This window comes from Camelus ferus, chromosome 15 (genome assembly GCF_009834535.1).
Source record: "Camelus ferus isolate YT-003-E chromosome 15, BCGSAC_Cfer_1.0, whole genome shotgun sequence".
Taxonomy (NCBI): domain Eukaryota; kingdom Metazoa; phylum Chordata; class Mammalia; order Artiodactyla; family Camelidae; genus Camelus; species Camelus ferus.
In genome coordinates, this window is record NC_045710.1 from 6,876,191 (window position 1) to 6,900,198 (window position 24,008).

General features: G+C 46.2%; 1 long non-coding RNA gene across 1 annotated transcript in view; it reads left to right on the forward strand.

Annotated features, from left to right (window-relative positions):
- Window positions 1-19,090, forward strand: part of LOC116668887 — a 41,847-nt gene extending 22,757 nt beyond the window's left edge. The window contains exons 2-3 of the long non-coding RNA XR_004326117.1: window positions 15,128-15,235; window positions 15,580-19,090. This is a non-coding gene — a long non-coding RNA (uncharacterized LOC116668887). The remainder of the gene's footprint in view (window positions 1-15,127; window positions 15,236-15,579) is intronic.
- Window positions 19,091-24,008: the final 4,918 nt, after the last annotated feature.

Below are 24,008 nucleotides of genomic sequence, written 5' to 3' on the forward strand. Positions count from 1 at the left end.
CTAACAGAGGGCCACGGAATTTGCTGGGGATCCAGAGCTGTGCTGTCTGGACTACTTGGCTGGGGAGGGGCTGCAGAGGGCAGAGGGGTGCTGACCAGTTGTTTGAGTTGGAAGGGGATGAGACTAGGGGAGGCAGAAGGCAGGGTGGGCTGGAGGAGAACCTATTTGGAAGTTTATGTCAGGAGTAGTGGGAAGGGTAGAGTTAGTGTGGATCCTCAGGTCCCTGAATGCCCAGTGAAAGGCTGGGGACTTGATTTGGCCTAGGAAGGCTTTGAAGGGGTTCAGATGGGAGCGTGAGACATTACTGTTGAGACTGTGGTCGGGACAGGTGATGCAGGAAGGAGGCCCATCAGGAGGCATCGGGTGTCCGGGCTGCCAGGGGATGCAGAGCTGGAACGCCTGAGTCCCAGTCCTGGTTTGGCCCCTTTGTTGACATCACCTTGGTCAAGTCATTTCTCCTCTCTGGGTTCTTGTTTTTTTCAGTGCAAACAAAATGAAGAGACACAATGATCCTCAGCATGGGGTCTGGGTCTCTCTGCATGAAATGGAGAAGAAATCTAAAAGGGTCATGGTCACGGACCATAGGACGGATGTGGGGGCAGGACAGAGGACTCCCCAACGACTTCCTGGCTCTGGGCCTTTATTTTCCAGGAAGGTGGAGCCCCATTTCCCTCTTCAGGGGAAGAAAGCAGGAGAGAATGGATGGGAGTGACAGGGTGGGCTCCACCTTTAAGGAAGGAGAGGGGCTGGCGTGGGAGGTGCAGAGACGGTAGGACAATCCTTTTACGACCTGCTGCAGCCAAAGGGCTCCCAGTCATGGCGTTCCACGAGTGTTTAGAACTCAGAAATGCACGTGTCTGCAGCTGCTTGATTTTCTAGCCCTTCTTTATTTTTTTCTTAATTCCAAAGCATGTGTCAGAGTTAATGAAGCAATTCTATTATTAAACCACTTAGAAATTTAGAAGACAATGTACTTGGGTTTGAATGGAATAATTAGATATCGGGGTGGGGGGCATTTGTAAGAGAATTACATCTAAATCTCATGTGTTACCCCTGGTACCACATCCATGAACAAAATAGGATCACTCAAGTTGCTCAGAAATGAGTGAGTTCATGCATTTTGGTAAAAAGCAAACACATTTCTATTCCGAGAGGAATGCTTTATGAAACACTTCAGAATGTAGATCTGAAGACTCCATTTCTGGTTTAACATCTACTGAGAAAGCCAAAATCATCTTTTACTTTTGAAGAAGTGTGTGATGTTGCTGAAAGCCATGAGGATTTGCTCTGGCAGAAGCAATACCTGCTAGGATGCTGGGGTGCCTTTCTATTCTGTGCTATGAATCATCAAATGCATTTTAAGCTATATTTTTGTTGATGGAGAAATGGAGGCTTTTGGATGTGGTGGGATGTGGAAGGGACTGGGGTGGGGGACTCTGCCAGGCAGAGTCTGGTGAGAGCCTGAGGGGGTCTTGTGGCGTGAACTTGGGCTTCCAGTCCTGTTTCCTGCTGGCAGACACACAACAAGCCACCTTAAGCTTGGCATTAACCCACATTTGGGTTGCTCAGTGATTTACAAGGCTCATTTCCAGGCGTAACATCACTGGTTTTAGATCCACTCCTCGTCCCCCACATCCCTGCCCCCGGAAACAGGTGCAGATCGTTTCCTCCCAAGGGCACACATTGCTCACATGCTCAGAGTCGGGATGAATTTGAGTTGTGCCCTGCTCCAAATTTGTCTAGACTCTGTGCCAAGTTAGGCCTACGTGTGTGTGAGTATAAATGAGGGTGTGGGCGCAGGACTGGGAGGCAGCTTGGAAGGGTGACAGGAGCACTGGATTTAGAGCCAAGAAGATCTGAGTTCAAACCTGGCTTGGTGACTCGCTAGATTCTTGACCTTGGGCAAGTTAATTAGCATCTCTGAACCTTATTTTCCTTTTCTGTAAAATGGAGCTGGTCACAATACCTCCTAAAGGGTGTTATGAGGCCTTAAACGAGACACAGGATGTGGACGTGCTTTGTAAATGATGAAGCAATAACTTGGAATTCAGAGGCAAACCTGGCGTGTCCCCGGGAGGGTGTGACTGTTCGAGGACCCTGAACTCATGTCATGTGCTGATGGTGACAGACTGCCGGCTCATCCCTGGGACAAGACCCTCCACTCCCAGGGGCTGCTTTGCTCAGCACAGTTTAGTGGCGATGGGACAGACTGTAGTGAGCCTCCAGGGGGCTTTGACAGATTCATTTCTGAGTCTCAGCCCCTTGCCCAGTGCCTGGCCCATGGCCTCCATCACCCACTGCCAGACAGAATGGACTGGAAGGGGGACCGTAGGAGCCTCAGGTAAACAGAGAGAGGAGAATGCACTTCTCCTCTTTTTCTACCTTCTCCTTCCTCCCTCCCGCCCTCCTCCTCCTGATTTTTGTGTTATTTCTTTCTCTGGCTGACACGGTGCTCAAATCGCTCTAATTATTTAGTTGTCATTTTGCATTTAATTGTTTGCCCGTGAACTGTTTCACTTATTTAACGCAATTGATTCAGATATACTTCCTCGCATTGTGCTTTGACCTGGAAGCTGTGGTTTTCACGTGGGAAGACCAGAGGCATTCAAGGACTGTGACTCAGCAAGTCTGGGGACCTCCCCACCCCAGAAGGCCAGTTTTCCTCTCTGGGAAATTGAGGAGATGCCAGTCTCCTTCCTTGATGCTCTGAACACTCTGTGTTAACTGGGAAGGTGTGGGGATTCTTGGCAGAATAGACGTTTTCCAGACAGAGCAGGTGGTTGCCCCCTAAGGAGGGGGTGATGAGGGCCAGGCATTTATAAGACAGGATCTTCAGATTGGGGAGAATTGCTAATTTAAGAAATCCTGGGAGCTCTGGGAGTACTTGTGCCCCCTTAAATTCTTCATGAGGAAGTTAAACCAGCAGGTCCCGGTCCTATGGCAGTTCCCAGCTCTTCTGTAAACTCTAGGATGTCCTTGGGAGATATTAAAGCTATTTTTCCCCCTAAAATATTGAACAACGGGGAAAGGGACCCTGAGGAGCTTCTTCCATTTGGCTCTGAGCTATTTGGTATTAGGAGAACCTTGACTTAGTCTGCTCGGGCTTCCCGTAACAAAATACCCTAACCTGGGTGGCTTAAACAACAGAAATTATTGTCTCATAGTGCTGGAGGCTGGATAGCTGAGATCAGGGTGCCAGCGTGGTCAGTTTCTGTTGAGGACCCTCTTCCTGATCTGTGGGTGGACACGTTCTTGCTGGGTTTTCATGTGATGGAGAGAGGATGCTGGCGTCTCTTCCTTTTCTTATAAGGGCACCAGTCCTATACGGTCAGGACCCACCCTTATGACCTCGCTTAACCTTAATCACCTCCTTAAATGCCCCATCTCCAATTTAGTTGCATGGGCTTCGACACACGGATTTTGATGGGGGACACAGTTCAGTCCACAGCAAAGGTTAAATATTGAGTCCGTGTAAGTGGGAGGAGCTGGGGCTTTGGAGTCAGAATGAGCTGGGTTCAAAACCTGGCTCTGCTGCCTGTAGCGGAGGGGCTTGGGAAAGTTATTAACCCTTCCAAGACTGTTTCCTCATCTATAAAATGGGGGAACGAGGCTCATAGCTCCCAGGGCTTGTGTAAGGATTAAGCAAGGGGTCGACTTTGCATGCTAAAGAGGTGGGGCTATCTTTAAGGCCTGCCTCTGCCCCTCCATCCTGGAAATCTGTGATCTTGAGGCTAGAATATGGTGTCTAGGAGGGGCCCCTGGGCTGGGTTCCATCCCAGGGAGGATGGTAATACCTAATTGTCAAAGTTAAGAGGCTCTAAGATACCATGTGGGGAAATACCTACCTAGTTCAGTTCTTGGCAGGTAGCAAATACCCAATAAATGTTCTTGCACCATGGCTCCAGATGAGGCCTGAGTTGGGGGGATGACAGTCAAAAAGATTGAACACCTACTATGCGCCAGGTACTAGGGATATATCAGTGCAATAGACAGGCATAACCCCTGCTGTTCTGGAGCTTAGCGTCTTTAGGGAGAAGGAAGACATGAACCAGATTATTACAAAGGCTCGTGTCTGTGGTCTTGGGTCCAGGCTCACCTGGCTGGGGCCTCTGCCACTCCTGCTGCTGCACAGATGGCATCCTCCAGGGGGGTTACCCTCCGGCGCCTCAGGCTCATCCCTTCCAGGAGAGGTGCCCTGGGTGGGAGAGTGGCAGATCTCTGCCCTAAGTCCCTGGCATCTCCTCAAATGCCAGCTCAGCTTGCTGCTATGAGCTCGCTCTAGACCATCTCCTGTTTTGGGCAGACACTCTGGGTCTCTGTGAGTCACAGAGCCACCCCTTAACCCCCGATCCATCTATAACAAACATGTTCCTGGAAACCAAGGCGCCTCAGTTGCTGGCACTATCTACCCGCCACGATTGCAAGTTTCTGTCCTCTTGGTGGTGTTGAGAGTTTCATGGTCTGCAAAACAGGTGGGATGGGTTAGGTGGTCTGAGGCAGACTGATTGGGTTTAAACATAAACCAGATTTGGCAGAAACTGGAAGCAGGGACCTAAGCCTGTCACCTTGACTACCTGCATAAGTAGACCTTTATCTTGGCAGAGGGGTTAATGGAGTAGAAATGTGAACTGTTGCCTGGAGAGTTTATAGAAGGCCTCCCTGAATTGTTCTAACACTCTCTCCTCCTTACCCAGAATTGAAGGGCAGCACAAATGGATTTCTTCTTTGAAAGAATTAGAAAGCCTTAGGACTGGTGAGCTCACTGCCTGAGTGAGCTCCTTATTCCTTTGCTGTTCGGTTGGTCTATCCCTGTGATCACCTGTATTTAGATGTTGGGGCAGAGGCTACTAACTGCCCTTCTCCCTTCGGGCAATAAGAGCCCCTGAGTTTTAGCCAGGCGTGCAATCAACCACCCCAGACCACATTTCTCACCTACCTTGCAGCTAACTGTGTCCATGTGATCAACTTTTGGCCAGTAGGTGTGAGAGGAAGTGGTGCATGTCATTTCCAAATTATTATTATTATTTAAACCAGATTATTATTTTTAGATTAATAGTTTGTCTCATCTAGAAGACTTACCTACTTTTTTAAGCATATAAATTGCTTGCCCTGCTCGCTCCTTCCACCTTTCCTGGGCTGGGATGTAGAGGTGGTTCTGAGGAGCCAGTGGTCACTGTGTGGACACTGATGACAGCCTAGGGGATGGCAAAGCACATGACAGAAGAAATCTGGGTCCCTAAGTGACCTCGTTGAGCTGAGACACCTGCCAGCCTTGGTCCACTGCCTGCGTTCAGACTGTTATGTGAAAGAGAAACACATTTCTATTTTAAGTCACTATATTTGGGGGCCTCTGACATAGAAATTTAGACTAAATCCTGAGTAATGTATATGTTACCAGAGTTAAGGTGTGGTTAGGTGTCTAGTTACCTGTTACGTGGTTCTATGCAGGATGCTGTTCAGAATTATTTCTTGCTACCCCTAACGTGACATAGGTTGCTAAGACTTCCTAAGATATTATAGTGGACAAATTCTACCCATCTCGCTTATAATTTTAGATTCCTTTTAATTTTAAAACCAAGTATATGCCAAGTAGCACTTTTGGAAGATATAATTCTAGACAACTTGGGTGCTTACTTATTATATCAGGCAGTGAACATTATATAATCTGGTGAATTTCCCATATGCCAGGTCAATTTAATGCTTGCTATGATAAAACTAGATTACCATCGGTTTCTTTTTATTGTGTTTCTTCCGCGATGTCTGTTTGATCTTTGTTTGTTGAGGGACTTATCATACGTACTGTCACACTTTTTGCTGGCTTGTCGGTGATGTTCCCCTCCCATCCGCATCCTTTCCCCTGTGCACTAAAGGGCTCCCTCTTTCCTTATGACTCACTTTAAGTGTTTCCTCTCTGCACTGATGGCTTTCCATATAGGACACTCCCGGGCTTCTATTAGAGTGTCCATCACGCTGAATTTGCTTTAGCTGGTTGTTGGCACTGCTGGAGCGCGAGCCTATTGTGACCCTCCCTGCTACTTGTAATCTTTACAGGTAGGGGTGGATTTATCCTAGACTGGTTGTCTGTAAGTTGGTCTCTTGCAAAACTTGTGGAGACTAGCTAAAGCCAAGAGCTTGAGGCAGTCAATTCTGGCAGATTCCTGAGGTGGCCATGTTGTAAAAGCTGCAGTATAAGGCTTCAGCCCCACCCCCTGATAATGACACTTGAGGGGCTGGTGGTCTCCTAGCCATGGGTGCTGAGATGGAGCCAGAACCCCATGCATCATATTGATGTTGGATCCCAGCCTCTGATCAGGCCAGGGAGGAGCCAGTACCCCTGTAATCATGCAGCTCAAAAACCTCACAGCCCAGGGGCCAGGGTCCATCCTGCTCAGATTCTGATTTCCTGCTGCTGCTCCATGCGTTCCCTCAATAAACAGGCTCCAGAGGGCCAGGTATGTCTGGGTGTTTACTGCATACTTGACATCTTGGAATCCCTTCTGCCTTTCTTCTTCTTAGTAATAGAACCTCGTGAATTTTTATGGTATCCGTGATTACCCACATAGAGGCAGTTTTCCCCAGCTCCTTTTGCGGCCCATGTGATCATATGACTAAGAGGTAGCCAGTGGAGTATGGGCAGAAGTGATGTGTGCAACTTATAGGTCACAAATTTATTAGGAAATTGTGAGCCACGTCCTCCACCTCCTCGCCACTCCCCCCGCCAGGCTCCCACTGCCTTTCCCATGGGCTGGAACATGCAGCTGATGATTTGAGTGAATGATATGACCACAGTACAAACATAACATCCTAGCATATGATAAAGCAATAAGACAGGAGGTCCCTGGGTGCTGGAAATGTTCTATACCTTGATCTGGGTGGTGGTTACACAGGTGTATACATATATAAAAATTAATTGATCCACCCTCTTAAGATTTCTGTACTTTTTTATTTTTTTAAACTTTTTTTTATTGAGTTATAGTCATTCTACAATGTTGTGTCAAATTCCAGTGTACAGCACAATTTTTCAGTTATACATGAACATACATACATTCACTATCACATTCTCTTTTGCTGTGAGCCACCACAAGAGCCTGTATATATTTCCCTGTGCTACACAGTACAATCTTGTTTATCTATTCTACATTTTTAAATACGAGTCTGTCCCTTCCCACCACCACCCCCCCCCCCCGCCCCATGGCAACCACAAGTTTGTATTCTATGTCTATGAGTCTGTTTCTATTTTGTATTTATGGTTTTTTTTAGATCCGTATATGAGCGATCTCATATGGTATTTTTCTTTCTCTTTCTGGCTTACTTCATTTAGAATGACATTCTCCAGTAACATCCATGTTGCTGCAGGATTTCTGTACTTTATTATATGTAAGTTATGCCATAATAAGAAAAAAGACAGAAGGGACCTGGTTCCCTGAAATACCTTGTGGAGTAGAAGTCACCTCTGATCTTTTCCAAAAGAGAAAAAAGAAATTCACTTATGGTTTGGGCCGTCGTATTTGGGGAGTTTTAGTGCCAGCCATTTAGCTTGTACCTTCACTAGTAGATTTCTTAAATGTAGGACTTTAAAACTTTTATTTTGTCCCCATGATTTCCACAGAACTTGGTGAACAGAAGATGCTCAAGATGTGTTTAGTGAATGCATGGTTTTTGTGTGTGTGTGTGTGAGTATGCTATATAAATTTGGAAAAGGGAAAGAGTTACAGCAGGTGGAAGGAGGGCGCCTCCCCCCCCGCAGCGTGGAGTCTGCCACAGTGAAGCTTCTCACCCCACCTCCTGCCCAGGCCCTTCTTTTCAGCAGGATCCGCTTCAGCAGTTTTCAGCTTGCTTCAATAAATGACAAGGACACTCCGAGGGAGGAAATGCTGCCTGCTCTGCTCTGCTAATGGGGGAGAGGTGGGTGTGGAGAAGACGGGGAGTGCTGGGGCAGACCCCCGGCAGCGAATTCAGTCCCCAGGACTCACCATCACCCTGTGATCCTTGGCTGCCCGGCTCTCTGTGGTGGGGAAAGTGCGGAGGATGGTTCCGGAGTGGCCCAGAGGGTGCTGCTGCTGCTGCACTGAGTCACGGGAGCCAGGGTGGTGAAACAGAAAGAAGGAGGGCTGACAACACACACTGCGGCTGGCTCTGCCCCCGGGGGGCCATCTGGTTCAGTTGGAAACCTGGCTTCTGTGATCAGGGCTGTGCCAGGGACCTGGACTCCAAGAGTAAGGACGCACACCGTCCTGCCCTCAAGGGGCTCATGGTCCAGCAGGCAAGACATGCCCCTAGACAGACACCGTAATAAAAATGGTACTGTTTTATTTATTTGATTAGATGTTTGGCACCTTTAATACATTATTTTATTTTCACAAAAGTCTGACAAATAGGTGCTGTTGATAGATGAGAAAACAGAAACTTGGAGAAGGTAAAGTAAGGGCCCAAGGTCAGAGTGAGGAGGCCACCCTGAACTGGGCCTGGGGACTCTGAGGCCCGTCTCTCTCCACTGGGTCCCACTGCAGGCTGGAGACCGCATGTCAGGACTGCAGTCGGGCCCTCTGTAAGGTGCTGGCGCAGGACTTCCTTAGGCTCTGAACTTGGCCTTAAAGAATGAGCGGCAATCCACCCAGGGGACAGAGGGTGGGTTTGGAGTGGGAAAAGGTGGTTATTCTAGACCACAAGGGCAGCATGTGCAAAGGCCCGGAGGAGAGAAAGCTCAGCATGTTTTAGTTTGGTATAACTAACGCACTGGTGTGCAAGGGGTAAGGAGGGTGGGAGATGAGGCCAGAGAGGCCAGCAAATGTCCTGTGGTGCCTCCCTTTGAGGGGAGCCCTGGCGTTGGAGGGGGTCAGTCACCCGTCAGGAGGACAACATGACTGCCAATCAGGGGCCTCTTGCTTTTACTCATTCTTTCCCTGCACAGGAGCAGGGCTCTCTGGGGGGACCGGGCTGTGGGCCTGTGGGACAGAGCACCTTCCTTGGAGGGGCACCTAGGCTGTGTGGACCCTGCCTGGCCCCTCATTCTGTGTCATCTGCCTGGGGTGTCACAGACAAGTCCTGAAAGCCCCCATTTCCCAAAGATCCTTTCATGGAACAATACTTTTTTGAGGAAGAGAGTTCCATGGCAAAACACACGGAGAAAATGAGGCTTGTTTCCTCCCTCTTGGGAACTCTTGCAGGTGAGCTTATAAAAGTCTGAGAAGTACAGAATTCTTTTAAACTTTGTGCATTAATTTCTCCCGGCAGCCGTAACAGTGTATCACAAACTGGGTGGTTTAAAACAACAGAAATTTATTCTCTCACAGTTCTGGAGGCTGGAAGTCGCAAATCAAGGTGTCAGCAGGGCCCCGGCTCCCAGTGGAACCCACCCGGGTGGGTCCTTCCCTCCTCCTCGGGCTTCTGACGCGGCCATCCTTGGCGTTCTCTGCTCTGCAGCTGCGGCCCTCCAGCTGCGGCCTCGTCGTGGCTGTCATCGCTGGGTCGTCTTCTCCCTGCGAGTGCCCCTCTCCTCTTCTTGTAAGGACACCAGTCACACTGGACTAAGAACCTACCCTACTTCTTAACTAATTACATCGATAAAAAGCCTGTTTCCAAATAAGGTCACATTCTGACTTCAACGTATCTTTTGGGGACACACCAGTGGAAGAAGCCCCTCTGGGGACAGCCAGCCTGGACCCCTGTCCGGCTCCAGCCCACGTCCACGGTGGTATCCTGGGGCCCAGGACAGTGGGGCAGGCCTGGAGAACCTTCCAACCCGTGACACTTTGTTTAGCCCAGAATTTCCCACAGAACTGTTTTATTTTTCCTCAGAACTCTTTTGAAAATGCCCCTTAAGTTTCCCACAGAGCTGGAGGAGAGAGGAACTCACTTTGGGAGACACTGCCGGGGGTGAACAAGATGGGGCCCACCCAGGGGTGAGGGGACCTGGGAAGGGGAGCCTCCTGGGGCCTAGAGGGGAGTTCTGCTCCCCCTGGGGCCCCAGGGGGAAAGGGAAGGTCCACAGGGCAGGGACGCGGGAGTCAGCTTATCCGCAAGAGAAGGTTCCAGGCTGCCCTGCTCTCCTGGGCCCCAGGACACCACGGTGGATGTGGGCTGCAGCCGGATTGGGGTCCAGGTCGCCTGTCCCCAGAGGGGCTGTTTCCACCTCACAACTGGTCAGAGGCAAGAAGGAACAGATGCACAGCATCTGGTGTGTCCCCACTCCTGTCACCTGTGCCCACGCCACCTGGCAGGCGCCGAGCAGAGACGTGGGCGGCGTGGTCACATCACTGAGCTGGTCTGTGGAAAGCACTCAAAATAGCCCACAGGTCTGTAAACAGGTTTTCTTCCTGCTCATGGATTTTCCCCTCAACTAGGCTGCCACCCATCATTCCTGCCCGACGTTTTTCTCTTTGTCATCTCTGGGGAGAAGATTAAGAAAAATTTACAATTTTTCCCTATGGTAAAAAGACGTGGATCCAAGTTCAGGGTTTGCCACCGACCTGCCATGTGACCTTTAGCAAAGTCTTTAACTTCATCTTTGCATTTATGACGTGCAAAGATTAATAACAGTGGCGGCGCCTACCTCCCCCGCCGCGGCGAGGGACACGGGTGAGAAGCAAGAATTAATACTCACCACCACTTTCCTCAGCTCGATTCTGTGCAGGGACTATTACAGGGGCAGCGACTCTGAACATTCCCTGTCAGGTGCCACGTACACAACGTACCATGTGAGTGTGATATATGTCTTTATTTATAGCTCTCTCTATGCAAAAATATGGTATTTAGTCACGTATTAATCAGAAGAAATTTGCATAAATGATGCTTCTTTTCTCCCTTTTAATGGTACACTTCTGCTTAAAAAGAGAGAACATTATCTGAATGTGTAATCGTGATAAAAATTTTAAGTCAAGTTTATTCTACGATGTAATTGATGTATCATAAAATTCAGGTTTACAGTTCTGTGATATTTGCCAAATGTGCACAGTTGGGTAAATATCATCATGATCCAGACAAAATTTGCTTCGTTCCCCAAAGTTTCCTCTTTTCTCTCTTGTCCCTTTTGAAGTCAGTCACTCCTCCCACCCTCAGCCCCTGGCAGCCTCTGGATTTCTTAGAGTTTTGCCCTTTTCTGAACGGCTTTTAAATGAAGTCATATAGTAGCTTTTTGCGTTGGGCTTCTTTCTCTTAGCATAATGCTTTTAAGAATCATTCATGCCATTGGGTGTGTCAGTAGTTCATTCTTTTTTATTGCTGAGTCTTGGCTTGAACCTAAGACAATTTATTTATCAATTCACCCGTTAAAGAACATCTGGGTTATTTCCAGTTTGGAGTTCTTACCAATACAGCTTCTATGAACGTTCAGGTACAACTCTTTCTACCAACATGTGCTTACATTTCTCTTAGGTAAATACTTAGATGTGGATCATATGGTGGGGGTGTGTTGAACTTTTTGAGAAACTCCCAAACTGTGCATGAGAGTTTTAATTGGTCTGTATCTTTTTAAGTACTTAATATTGTCTGTCTATCTATCTATTGATTTTAGCCTTTCTTATAGAGCATGGTGGTATCTCGTGGGGTTAATTGGTATTTCAGAATGACTAATGACGTTGAACATCTTTTCACGTGCTATTTACCATCCATATGTCTTCTTCACTTAAGTGTTCAGATATTTTGCCTGATTTTAAAATGGGCTTGTTTTGGTGAATTTTGAGATTTTAGACATATTTTGGATTTTTTTATCATATCATATCATATTTTCCCCAGTTTATGGTTTGCTTTTTCATTTTTAAAGTGTCTTTCAAAGAGCTGTTTAATTTTTTTTCCTGTTTTGATTACTACTGCTTTTTGTATCTTATCTAAAAAAAAAAACCTTGCCTAATTCTCAGGTCAGAAAGGTTTTCTTTTATCTTTTCTTCTCAGAGTATTACAGTTTGGGGTTTTACATTTAAGTCCATGATGTATTTTGAGTTAAGTTTTGTATCCAGTGTGAGGGGTGGTTGAGGTTCTCTTTATTTTTTTGTGTGTATGGATATCCAATTGTCCTCGCACCATTTGTTGAAAAGACTAATCTTTCTCCACAAATTACCTTTTCACTTCAGTAAAATGTCAAAGGACCATCCATATATATTTCTCCTGGATTCTCTGTTTTGTTCTATTGATCCATATGCCTTTTCTTTCACTGATACCACATTGTCTTGACTCCTGTGGCTTTATATTTAGCCCTAAAATCCAATAGGGTGATTCCTCCTACTTTATTCTTCTTTCTCAACATTGTTAGACTATTTTACTTTATTTTATTTTATTTTGTTTTATTTTATTTTATTTTTTGCATTTCCAAACAAGTTGTTGGTTGATTTCTACAAGAACCTTCTGGGATTTGTATTAGCATCACTCAGAATCTACATAGATAGATCAATTTTAGGAGAACTGACTTATTAATAGTACTGAAGCTTCTGATCCATAAACATGGTGTATCTCCCACTTATTCAGGCCTTTCTTGATTTTACTTATCAGTGTTTTGTGGTTTTCAGCATATCGAAAACTACGTATTTTAAAAGTTTTATCACTAAGTATTTCATGCTTTTCATACTATTGTAAATACTTATATTTATGTTATATACGCATATATATTCCTATTTCCAATCGTTTGTTGCTTGTATATAGAAATACAGTCGACTTTTTGTATATTGAGGTTGTTTCCTGTGGTCTTGCTAAGCTGGTAGCTTTTGTTGGAGATTATTTAGTTTTCTATGTAGACAGTCCTGACATCTGTGAATAACGGCAGTTTACTTTCTTCCTATTTGTATGACTTTTTCCTCCCCATCCTCCTCCTCCTCCTCCTCCTCCTTCCTCATTGCACTGGCTCGGATCTCACTGAATATGAGTAGTGGCAGTGGACATCCTCACCTTGTTTTCAATCCTTGGGAGAAAGCATTCAGCCCTTTACCATTAAGTATGATGTGAACTGCAGGCTTTTCATAGATGCCCTGTATCAGTGCCCAGGTTTGCTGATTTATTTATTTATTTATTTTCATAGACTTTATTTTTTTTAAAGACTTTATGTTTTAGAGCATTTTAGGTTTATAACTAAATTCAGAGGAAGATACAGAGAGTTCCCCCATACTCCCTGCCTCCACACATGCATAGCCTCTCCCATTATCAACATCCAGCAGAATAGTACACTTTTAAATTTTTTTGCCAAGGAAAACCTACATTGACACACTGTAATCACCCAAAGTTCATAGTTTACCTAGGATTCACTCTTGGTACACATTCTGTTGTCTGGATAAATGTGTAATGACATATATCCTTCACTATAGTATCACACAGAGTATTTTCAATTCCCTGAAAACCCTCCGTGCTCTGCCTGTTCATCTATCCCATCCCCCCACCCCCTGCAACCGCTGGTCTTTTAACTGTCTCCATTGGGTTTTTTTTTTTTCCCAGAATGTCATAAATTGGAATCATACTGTATGTAGTTTTTTCAGACCAACTTTTTAAATTTACTAATATGCATTTAAGTTTCCTCCGTGTCTTTTTATGGCTTGATAGCTCTTTTTTTTTTTTAGTGCTGAATAATACTCCATTGTCTGGATGCACCACAGTTGATTTATCCATTCACCCACTGAAGGACAGCTGGGTTGTTCCCCAGTTTCGGCAGTTATGACTAGGGCTGCTGTAAACGTCCATGTGCAGGTTTATATGTTTGTTTTCAACCCCTTTGGGTAAGTACCAAGGAGCACAATTGTTGGACCATGGGGCAGGAGTATGTTTAGTTTGTAAGAAACCACCAAACAGTCTTTCAAAGCGTCTGTACCACTTTGCATTCCCAGCAACAATGAATAAGAATTCCGGCTACACCACATCCTTGCCAGCACTTGGTGTTACCGGTGCTTTGGATTTTGGCCGTTCTGATAGGTATGAAGTGGCGTCTCACTGCGGTTCTGATTTGCAATTCCCTAATGATGTGTAATGTTGAGAATCTTCTCACATGCTTTGCTGTCTTTGTATCTTCCTTGGTGAGGTGTCTGCCCACAGGATTCCACAGACCCCAGCATTGCTTGGGAGATGCCCTTGAGAGGTCGCTGGTGCCCAGCAGCCTCGATGGGAGGGTCATAAACCAGAAGAGGCTTGGGGGTGGGGCGATGAGGAGGTGGTGGCGATGTCACATGTGGCCTGCCTACAGGAGGAGCCCGTGGATGCCAGGACATGATGCGTGAGGACCTGGCAGCATGGCTGGAGAATGGGGAGGACAAGTGCCCGCCTTGTCCCCCTGGACTTGAGCTGCCTCTGCACACAGATGTCCTTCTAGGGAGGAGGCGGGGAAGGCAGAGCCCGAATTTGAGCACACATGCCAGAGAATCAAAGTTTGAAATGGAAGTGACTGAGTGGAGTTAACATTGAATTCCCACTGCCTTCCCATCATCAACAGGAGAGCAGATCAAGGTGTTGACAGGGCCATGCTGTCTCTGAAGGTGGTGGCGATGGATGTGTTGCACGCCTCTCTCCCAGCTTCTGGTAGCCTTGGGTATTCTTTGGCTTGTAGAGACATCACTCCCACCTCCATCCTCATAGCGGTCTCCCTGTGTCTCTTCACACTGTCTTCCTTCTGTGTGCATCTGTCTCTGTCCAAATTTCCCCTTTTGAAAAGGACACTGGTCATTTTGGATTAGGGCCCACCCTAATGACCTCATTTTAACTTGGTTACATCTGCAAAGACCTATTTCTAAATAAGGTTACATTCTAAGGTCCTGGGGGTTAGAACTTTAGGGCATCTTATTTGGAAGACACAACTGCATCCATAGAACATCTTACAGAGTTAGGGCTCCCAGGACTCTCTTTGGGAAATCCTGCCCTAAACATTAAACTGCAGGATTCTAACCACATTTTCGCCACAAAGCATGTTGCCATCAAAAGAGGTGGCTGGGGACAGTACAGGGAGCACTGGCCTTGGGGAGGTGTGGCAAACCCGGGCCCAAATCCTGGCTTTACCAGGGAGTGGCTATGTGACCTCAGCAAGTCATGTCACGTTTTGGGACTTATTTTTATTACCTGTAAAACTAGAGTAACTACCATCTGCCTTAGGTCAGCTTGGACTGCCAAAACAAAATACCGTAGACTGGGTGGCTTAACACAACAGGAATTTGTTTTCTCACAGATGGAGGCTGGAAGTCCAAAGTGAAGGTGCTGCTGGTTTGGTTCCTGCTGAGAGCTCCCTTCCTGGCTTGCAGACAGTCTCCTCGTGTGTCCTCACGTGGCAGAGAGTGTGAGCCCCCTGGTGCCTCCTCTTATAAGGACACTAACCTTGTTGGATCAGGGCCCCACCCTTATGACTTCATTTAATCTTAGTTACTTCCTCAAAAGCCCCATCTCCAAATACAGCCACACTGGGAGTCGGGGCTTCAAAACATAATTTTGGGGGGGATACAAACATTCAGTCCACAACACCCTCTCCTCCAGTATTGTTAGGAGGATTAAGTTAGACACCACGTATAATTGTTAGCGTGAGGCCTTGAGGATACTAAATGCCCACAAAAGACCCCTGCCTTCCCTGATTGTCTACATGGTAGAAGTTTATTGCTCTCTCATGTGTTTGGATCTTTATTGCAGGTGAACCTATATCCTGAAAAACACATGAGGATTGCTGAGAAGGGAACGCTGCAACACAGCCACCAGAAGATGCAGAGCTGCTGCTGACTTGGGAGAAGCTGGAAGGACCTTATTTAATGGAACCCGTACTGATGTCCACCATGCATCTGGGTGCCGGGTATAGAGGCTGAGAAGCCAAAAGGAGCACAGAAGTGGAATGGTTTGGGCGGGAGCAGGCCAGCAGCTTCCTTTGCGGAGTAGAAGAGTGACACGCACAGGTAAAGGGAAGGGGTCTCTCCCGCCCCCATCAGGACCTGTTCTATCCCCGTCTCCACATTCCATCTTGTAGGCTGACGGGACGGAGGTTGGGAACTAACATTTATTGAACACCCACCGTGTGCTCAGAGATGTCACACCCAGGATTGTTTTCAGTTTCATTTACTTGACTTGGAAACTTCCCACTGAGAAATCTGAGGCTCAGGAAGACAAAGCTAGTAAGTGGCAGAGCTGGGCTTCGAACCTGGGTCTGTCTGACTTCATCGAGCTTTGGTGCCAGTGGTCCAGCCAAAAGTTTTCAAGAGACTGCTCTTTGGGTGTCACACTAGCATGTCCTTATGTGTGTATGTGTGATGTCCGTGAAGGCAGGAGCCTCATCAGATTCATTTCTAGCTCCTCCTGAACAGCATCCAGCGTAGCAGTGGGAGCGAGGTGAGAGGGGCTTGAGAAACTGTAATAGAGAAGCACAAATCTGATTCCACATTGGGTGTTTCTTTTACTTTAACATTTGTATTCTATTGCTTTTCCTACAAGATAATCACTAAAGGGATGTTGCCTATAAGCTTAAATTATACATAATGGCCCATCTCTGGGAAACCTGCCTTCCAGGTAATGAGCCTTAAGCTAAAATAACTTTGTTTAGCTCACCGGCAACATCCTGACCAGGCCCACCTGTGAATGACTGCAAGAAGGAAGAAATTAACACCTCCCCTCTGGAGGCTGACCGGAACAGGAAATGTTTGACTTTACTCCCTCTCCTTTTAGTATAAAAGAAGCCTGAATTCTAACTCAGGCAATATGGCTCTTTGGGACGCTAGTCCACCATCTTCTCAGTCTGCTGGCTTTCTGAATACAGTCGCTATTCGTTGCCCCAACAACTCGTCCCTTGATTTATGAGCCTGTTGTGTGATGAGCAGTATGAGCTTGGACTCGGTAGCAAAATGTTTGTTGGAGCCATGACGGATAGGCGATGGATAGATACAGTGTTCAGCATCCTCGCTGTGAGAGCCCAGGAGTCCCCAGGCACAGGCTGGGACAGCACTCCAAGTGCTCACTCCTCTCTCCTCTTTATGTGTGCAAGGTAAGTAAGGAGAAAGGGTGGCTTTCTTGGTATTCCTTGAGTCCCTGATCAGAGCCAGCCCCGTCCCAGCTTCTCAGCCTTGAGTCCGCTCTCACCAGTATCTGGCCCCACTGGCTTTTCTCATGCCTGCTGCAGCAGGAAAGGGTTCAGCACTTCTGGTCTGAAAAGTCACAGAAACCTCTTCAGAAACCGACATGGATGTGTAAAAGGGAGGTGCACTTCTTAGCCTTCATCCTCCTTACAGAGATTTGAGTGTTTCGCTGCATTCATTTAAAAGTCAATTTACCCCAGGAGGTGGGGAATAGCGTGCTCTAGAGCTCAAATGGTGTGATTTTTGCAAAAGTCAGACACTGGGTAAATCAACACGGCTCCCATTTGAAAACCATCAAAATCAAGGTCTATTTGTTTAAGCTGCTTCTTTGGCACAGACAGTCTGCCAAGACTACAGATGAAACGGTTGTTCCTGCTGATGGCTTTGAGAGACCAATCTTCCTTCTCTCTGCTGAGAATCCCAGTAGCTTAACCCCTCCATCCTCTTCTGCTCTGCCATCTTTGCCCCGAGCATTTCTTGGAGCTGTCGTGAGCACCCAATGGGCTAGGGGGTGATAGCTTTAATAAAGATTGAGCTACCTCTGTCTGAAGGATTCTCTCTTCCATGAACTCTTGCTTTGCACATAAGTTTTTCACATATTTACACACATCTTTCCTGCTTGAGGGCAGGGGTCATTTCCTATGAGGCCCTCCGTCTCACACATACTGTTAAATATATCTCTGTGTGCATGCACGGATAGATAAACGTGCGCTATGACTGGGGTTGGAAGAGTTAAAAGCCAGCTCCACGGAGCCAGTTGGCAGATAACTTTTCAGCCCAGCTGCTGGGGAGGTGGAGGGGGTGGCTGATAACCAGACCAAGTCAGCAATTATCATTTAAAGGACTTTATGTATTGGGGAAAGCTTTTAGGGAAATAGCCCAGATGTCTTTTTCTTCTAAACCCCACTCAAGATTCTCGCCATGGCTGCCCAGAGAAATAGAGGTGCCCATTCGCTTGGGAGATTAGTTGTTCCTTCAGACATTTTTTCAAGGGCAGAAAAAGACAGGGCCAGTGGGGACAAGAAAAATCAGCCAACGGAAGACAAGTGAGGACAAAGATGCTAAGAACCCTTTCTCCATCATTTTTCAGCGTGGAACCTTGGGATGTTGCCTGTGGATCTTCCTGAGATGAAAAAGTAGATTCGCAGTTAACACAGAAAACAGAAGGAAGAAAGAGGAAAATGACGTGGTATATCCTAGTTACCACGGAGGAGAGATTAGCTGTGAACAGGGGGGAAGCCGATTTTGTATCCTGCATTTATGGCTCGGGAAGCTCTGTTCATTCTGCCGTGAGGTTCAGCGTTTCTACCTCTTTGGTTGTCTTTGTGATATGCGCTCGGTGAAAAGAACCTCAGGTATTGCTCGTGACGTGGATTCCACTGATCTTCTCAGGACTGAGGTCTTTTGAGGCTGTGCCACCCACTCCTTGTGTAGAGGCTGCACCCTCATAATTTGGATTTCCCAGAATTAGGCTCATTTACATATTCATGCCCAACCATATGCCCCAGTTCTTTATTCAAGGCATATGGCTGCCTTAGGATGGCACCCCAGGTTCTTACCCCAGGCACTGCCCTCTTCTCTGACCGCACCAGCCTCTGTCTGTACCTCTAAGCCCTTGCATTTCTGGATGAAAAGTGATCCCTTCCCCCAGCTGCTTGTTAATTGCTCACTCCTCCTTTCAGACTCCATGTCACCCTTCTGAACTTGTTTCTTCTCTGCAAAACTAGACTGAGTATCATCTGTCTTAGTCTGGGCTGCCCTAACAAAATACTTGGGGGCTTAAACAATAGAAATTTATATTTTCACAGGTCTGGAGGCTAGAAAGTCCAAGATCAATGTTCTGGATGATTGGGTTTCTGGTGAGGGCCCTTTTCCTGGCTTGCAGACGGCCATTTCTCTTTCTGTATTCACCTAGCTTTTTTTCTGTGCTCACTCAAGGAGACAGAGGAGGAGGAGGGAGAGACAGAGAGAGACAAGGAGAGAGAGAATGAATAGTGCTTCTCTTGGGTGTCTCTTTTCATAAGGATGCTAATCCTATTGGATCATGGAACCACTTTTTTTTTGTTGTTGAAGTATAGTCAGTTACAATGCATCAATTTCTGGGATACAGCATAATGTCCCAATCATATATATATATATATATATATATATATATATATATATATATATATTCGTTTTCATATTTTCATTAAAGGTTATTACAAGATATTGAATATAGTTCCCTGTGCTATACAGAAGAAATTTGGTTTTTATCTATTTTTATATCTAGTAGTTAATATTTGCAAATCTCAAACTCCCAAATGTATCCCTTCCCACCCCCTTTCCCCTGGTAACCATAAGATTGTTTACTGTGTCTGCCAGTCTGTTTCTGTTTTGTAGATGATTTCATTAGTGTCTTCTTTTTTCTTTTTTTAGAGTCCACATATGAGTGATATTATATGGTATTTTTCTTTCTCTTTCTGGCTTTACTTAGAATGATGATCTCCAGGTCCATCCATGTTGCTGCAAATGGCATTATTGTATTCTTTTTTATGGCTGAGTAGTATTCCATTGTATAATTATACCACTTCTTTATCCAGTCCTCTGCTGATGGACATTTTGGTTGCGTCCATGTCTTAACTATTGTAAATAGTGCTGCTATGAACATTGGGATGCATGTATCTTTTCGAATTAGAGTTCCCTCAGCTATATGCCCAGCAGTGGGATTGCTGGATCATATGGCAAGTCTATTTTTAGTTTCTTGAGGAATCCCCATAATGTTTTCCATAATGGCTGCACCAAAGTACATTCCCTTCGGCAGTGTAGGAGGGCTCCCTTTCTCCACAGCCTCTCCAGCATTTATCGTTTGTGGACTTTGGAATGATGGCCATTCTGACTGGTGTGAAGTGATGCCTCATTGTAGTTTTGATTTGCATTTCTCTGATAATTAGTGATTCTGAGCATTTTTTCCTGTTGGCCATTTGTGTACCTTCGTTGGAGAATTGCTTGTTTAGGTCTTCTGCCCATTTTTGGATTGGTTTTGTTGTTGTTGTTGTTGTGTTGTTATTGAGTTGTATGAGCTGTTTATATATTCTGGAAATTAAACCTTGGTCAGTCACATCATTTGCAAATATTTTCAGGGACCCCCTCTTAAGGTCTCATTTAAACTTAATTACTTCCTTACAGGCCCCATCTCCAAATACAGCCATACTGGAGGTTAGGACTTGGACATACAATTTGGGGGAGCAGGTGTGGTCCATAACACTGGGATTCATCGTTGGTGTTTCAGAGCCCAGGAGCACCCCAGACTAGAGGTTAGGAAGTAGAGGCCCTATGTGATAGATGAGAAACCGAGTCCCATGGGTAAGTGACACAGCCAGCAAGAGGCACAGCCGATGTGTCCACCTCATCCTTACTCTCAAGGAGCAATACTTGGGGTAGAGACAGCTGACTTGTGGGGACATCAGGAAAGTTCTTGTCTGGCTGAGAAGGGTTCACCTGAGTCTGGGTGGAGAAAGTCAAGGCAGTTGTCAAAAGTCACCCGAGTACAAGTGGGCAATTCCTCAGATGTATTTTGGAATCAGATTTTTTCAAAATTAAAAAAAAAAAAAGGTCATAGAGCCTGTATTCTGTCCACTGAACAACATGGCCAGGAGGTCTAAAGGTCAGGGCAGCACCCTGTAGTCAAACACATGAGTATTTCCAGGGAGAAATCTAAGTGGGATGGATAAAGACAGCATGTGAAGTCAGCATTGAGAATGCCACAAACCTGGGAAAAGACGTTCAGAATGGCCAGTTGAGGATTGTGCAGGGTGACCATTCGGCAGACCTGACTCTGGAAAGAGAAGGAAAAATGGCACATGGAGAGGAGGAAAGCTGGCGAGTCTGGGGGCTCCCTCCTGAAGCCTGTCCTTCCAGGGACACGAGGGGAGCAGATCTGCCTATCTGCCAAGGGTGGGAGCCCCAGGGATGGGGAGCCCCAGCGATGGCTCCCACGTGGCCAGCAAGTGTCTCCAGCAATTTCCCATCCACTGCCTGCTGAGCTGCAAATTGCCACCGCCTCCCATGCTGAAGGGTGCAGATGTTTCTCTTTGATCAAGAGTGTAATTAACACCTGTCAAAGCAGTGGGCTGGGATGGGAGGGGGTCTCCGCTTGCATCACAAACACTGTTTCTCAAGAAGCAGTTTGGTGTCTAGGAAGAACATTTCCAACTTGGAGGGATTAAAAAGCCATCTTAGAAAATGAAGAGGCAGGTGGTGTTTATCTGGACTAATGCCTGTGAGTTTACATGTTTGATTTCAGCAAGGGTGTCAACAGATGCCTGATGAGCTTTGGAGACCGGTTCAATAATGGATGCATAGCCACGCATGTTAACGCCAAATCTGGGAAGGACATTTTACTTTGATCCTCTTGAGTCAAGAGAATCTTCTGTGGGTAAAAGGGGCTATTTGTTACTTTTATCTCCCTAGCTATTTTGTACAAAGCAAAACAAGGGAATGATTTCCTTAGAGGCTCTGTTTATGATAAATTATTTTTAGGGAGCTCTGCAATCAATTAAATATCCAGCAGCAAATGAATTGCTGAGAAGGTTGTGGTCTTATGGGACATAGTTGTACATGTCACTGGGGTTTTGTTTCAATTTTGAGAGATGCCAAAGTTGATCATACACAGATAGACTGACAAGGCCATAATGGTAACAAAAACAAAACGGGTCTTGAGAATTTTCACATTCACGATCTTCAAGGTATCTGACAACATCCTTATGATATAGTTTCTATTCTGTTATGTCCAGTTTATAGACTTACATGCCAACTCAGAGTTGTTGGATGACTTGGACAGAAGAAGGAGAGAAGCCGGTGTTAGAAGCCTTTCCTAGAAGAGTCCCCCATCCTGGCATTGGGAGGTGAGGGTGGAAATGGTGACACGAGCCTTATAAGGACACCAGTTATATTGGATTAGGATCCGGCATGACTCATAATTCACCTTAAATTGATTACATCTGCAAAGACCCTCTTTCAAAATAAGGTCACAAATATTTGGTCTTCAACCTGGCATGGTGTTCCTAAAACCCTTGGAATGTCTAAGTATTGAGGGCTTGAAAAGGTGGCTTTTGTTATGTCAGCGAAGTGACTCCTGGGATATACCTAAGGAAGGGGGGTGGTTGCTAGGAGAACCACCCTGTGATTAGAGGACTGGAACTTTCAGTCCCACCTCAAGACCTCTGGAGGGGAGAAAGGGGCTGGAGATTGAGTTCCATCACCAGTGGCCAATGATCTAATCAACTGTGCCTTTGTAATGAAGCCTTCATAAAATCCCAAGGGAGAAAGTCAGGGAGCTTCCAGGTTGACATGCTGGGATAGTGGTGCACCCGGAGAGGGCACGGAGGCTCTGCGCCCTTTCCCACATATCTGGCTGGCCCTGTGCCTCTCTTCTATCTGGCTGTTCCTGAGTTATATCCACGGTTACGGCACCCAAGGGGAGGTGGGGAGAAAGCTAGAGATGTGAACGCAGTGAGCGATGCTGTGTTGGTGCACTGACGAAGATGAGTGAACAAAATCTGGATGTAAGCATCTCCCCAATTCCTAACCTCTTCCTGCTACTTCCTCTGTCTGACTGTTAGCATGTTTTTATAGACAGGGACGTTGGGACATTATAAACTACTTATATATTGGCACTGGGAAACAAACCAGTTTGATTCTGATTTCTTAGGTCCCATTTCAATCCCAATGTTGTGAAAAATAGGTGAAATGATAGCAATTCTTTACATCCCAGTTCACCATGTACTTTCTTTATTGCTGAGCATAACCGTCTGCTGGAGGTCTAGGGAGCACTGTCTCTACTTTGTAGAAGAGGCAACTGAGACTCAAAGAGGCAAAGTGACATGTCCAAGGTCACACAGCTAGAATATGGCAGAGGTAGAATTCAAAGCTTAGTTTTCTGACCAGAGAGCCAAACTCTTGCCTAGATAAGTGTTGCCTTCATGGCCCCAGGTATGGAATGACTTCACTCTCAGAAGTTAAAAAAAGGCCTCTTTTCTTCCCAAGAGTTTTCATATGGTACCACTCCCTGCTCCCTGCATGTCATGAGCTCCCCACCACTAGAGGCATCCAAGCGAAGACTGATGCTTGCTTGGAGGGATACAGTTGATAGAAGGTTGACCTAAACAATTTGTTTCTTCCCAGTTCTGGGTTTCGGGGGCCCCATGCTCCCTGGAAACCTGGCACCACCCAGGGTCCACGTATATACACGTAAAGTCCTGTTTGATTGTCATAACCACACGAAGAAGAAATTTCTATTCCCCAAAGGGCTTTGTTGTGCAACCTGTGGTGGGACTAAGGCAGGGGAAGCTCCCGAGAACACGTAAGCCATATACATTTCATGACTGGATACTGATTTAGAGTAAGGCACTGAGCTCATGATATCATAATTATTTGGTTCTCTTGTACTAAAACATCCCACAAATGACAGTAATTACCAAGTCCTTCCTGACATGACGTTTTCTTCAAAAACCTGAGAAGATGTTCCTGAATTTTCTCTGCTTACCCCCATCCCCCTTCCCTCTCTTCATCCCTCTTCCCACTCTGCTCTCAGTTCACATTCAGCACCCCCACCTTCTACTTCCCACGCCATGCCCTTTTTCTCCTCATTTGACCCCATAATGCCCCCTTTGCTTCCCATTCTCTGACCAGGAGTAGATACGGAGCTGGGGGCACCCAGAGATAAGCCTTGGTCAAATATGTCCCAGGGCAGGGCTCTGAGCAGCTTAACCATGTGTAGGTGTCAGGCCCTCAGCTGAATTCCATGGCAGTAAGGAGGCACTGGCTGCTTCCACGCCTGAGATTCCCTTTCCCCTCTGCTGGGCTGTGAATCAGATTTCCTCCATGGCAACTAAGTTCAGTGAAAAACACTGAACTGGCCACAAATGATAAATGTGGAGAGGGTGTGGAGAAAGGGGAACCCTCCTACACTGTTGGTGGGAATGCAATTTGGTGCAGCCACTATGGAAAACAGAATCCTTAAAA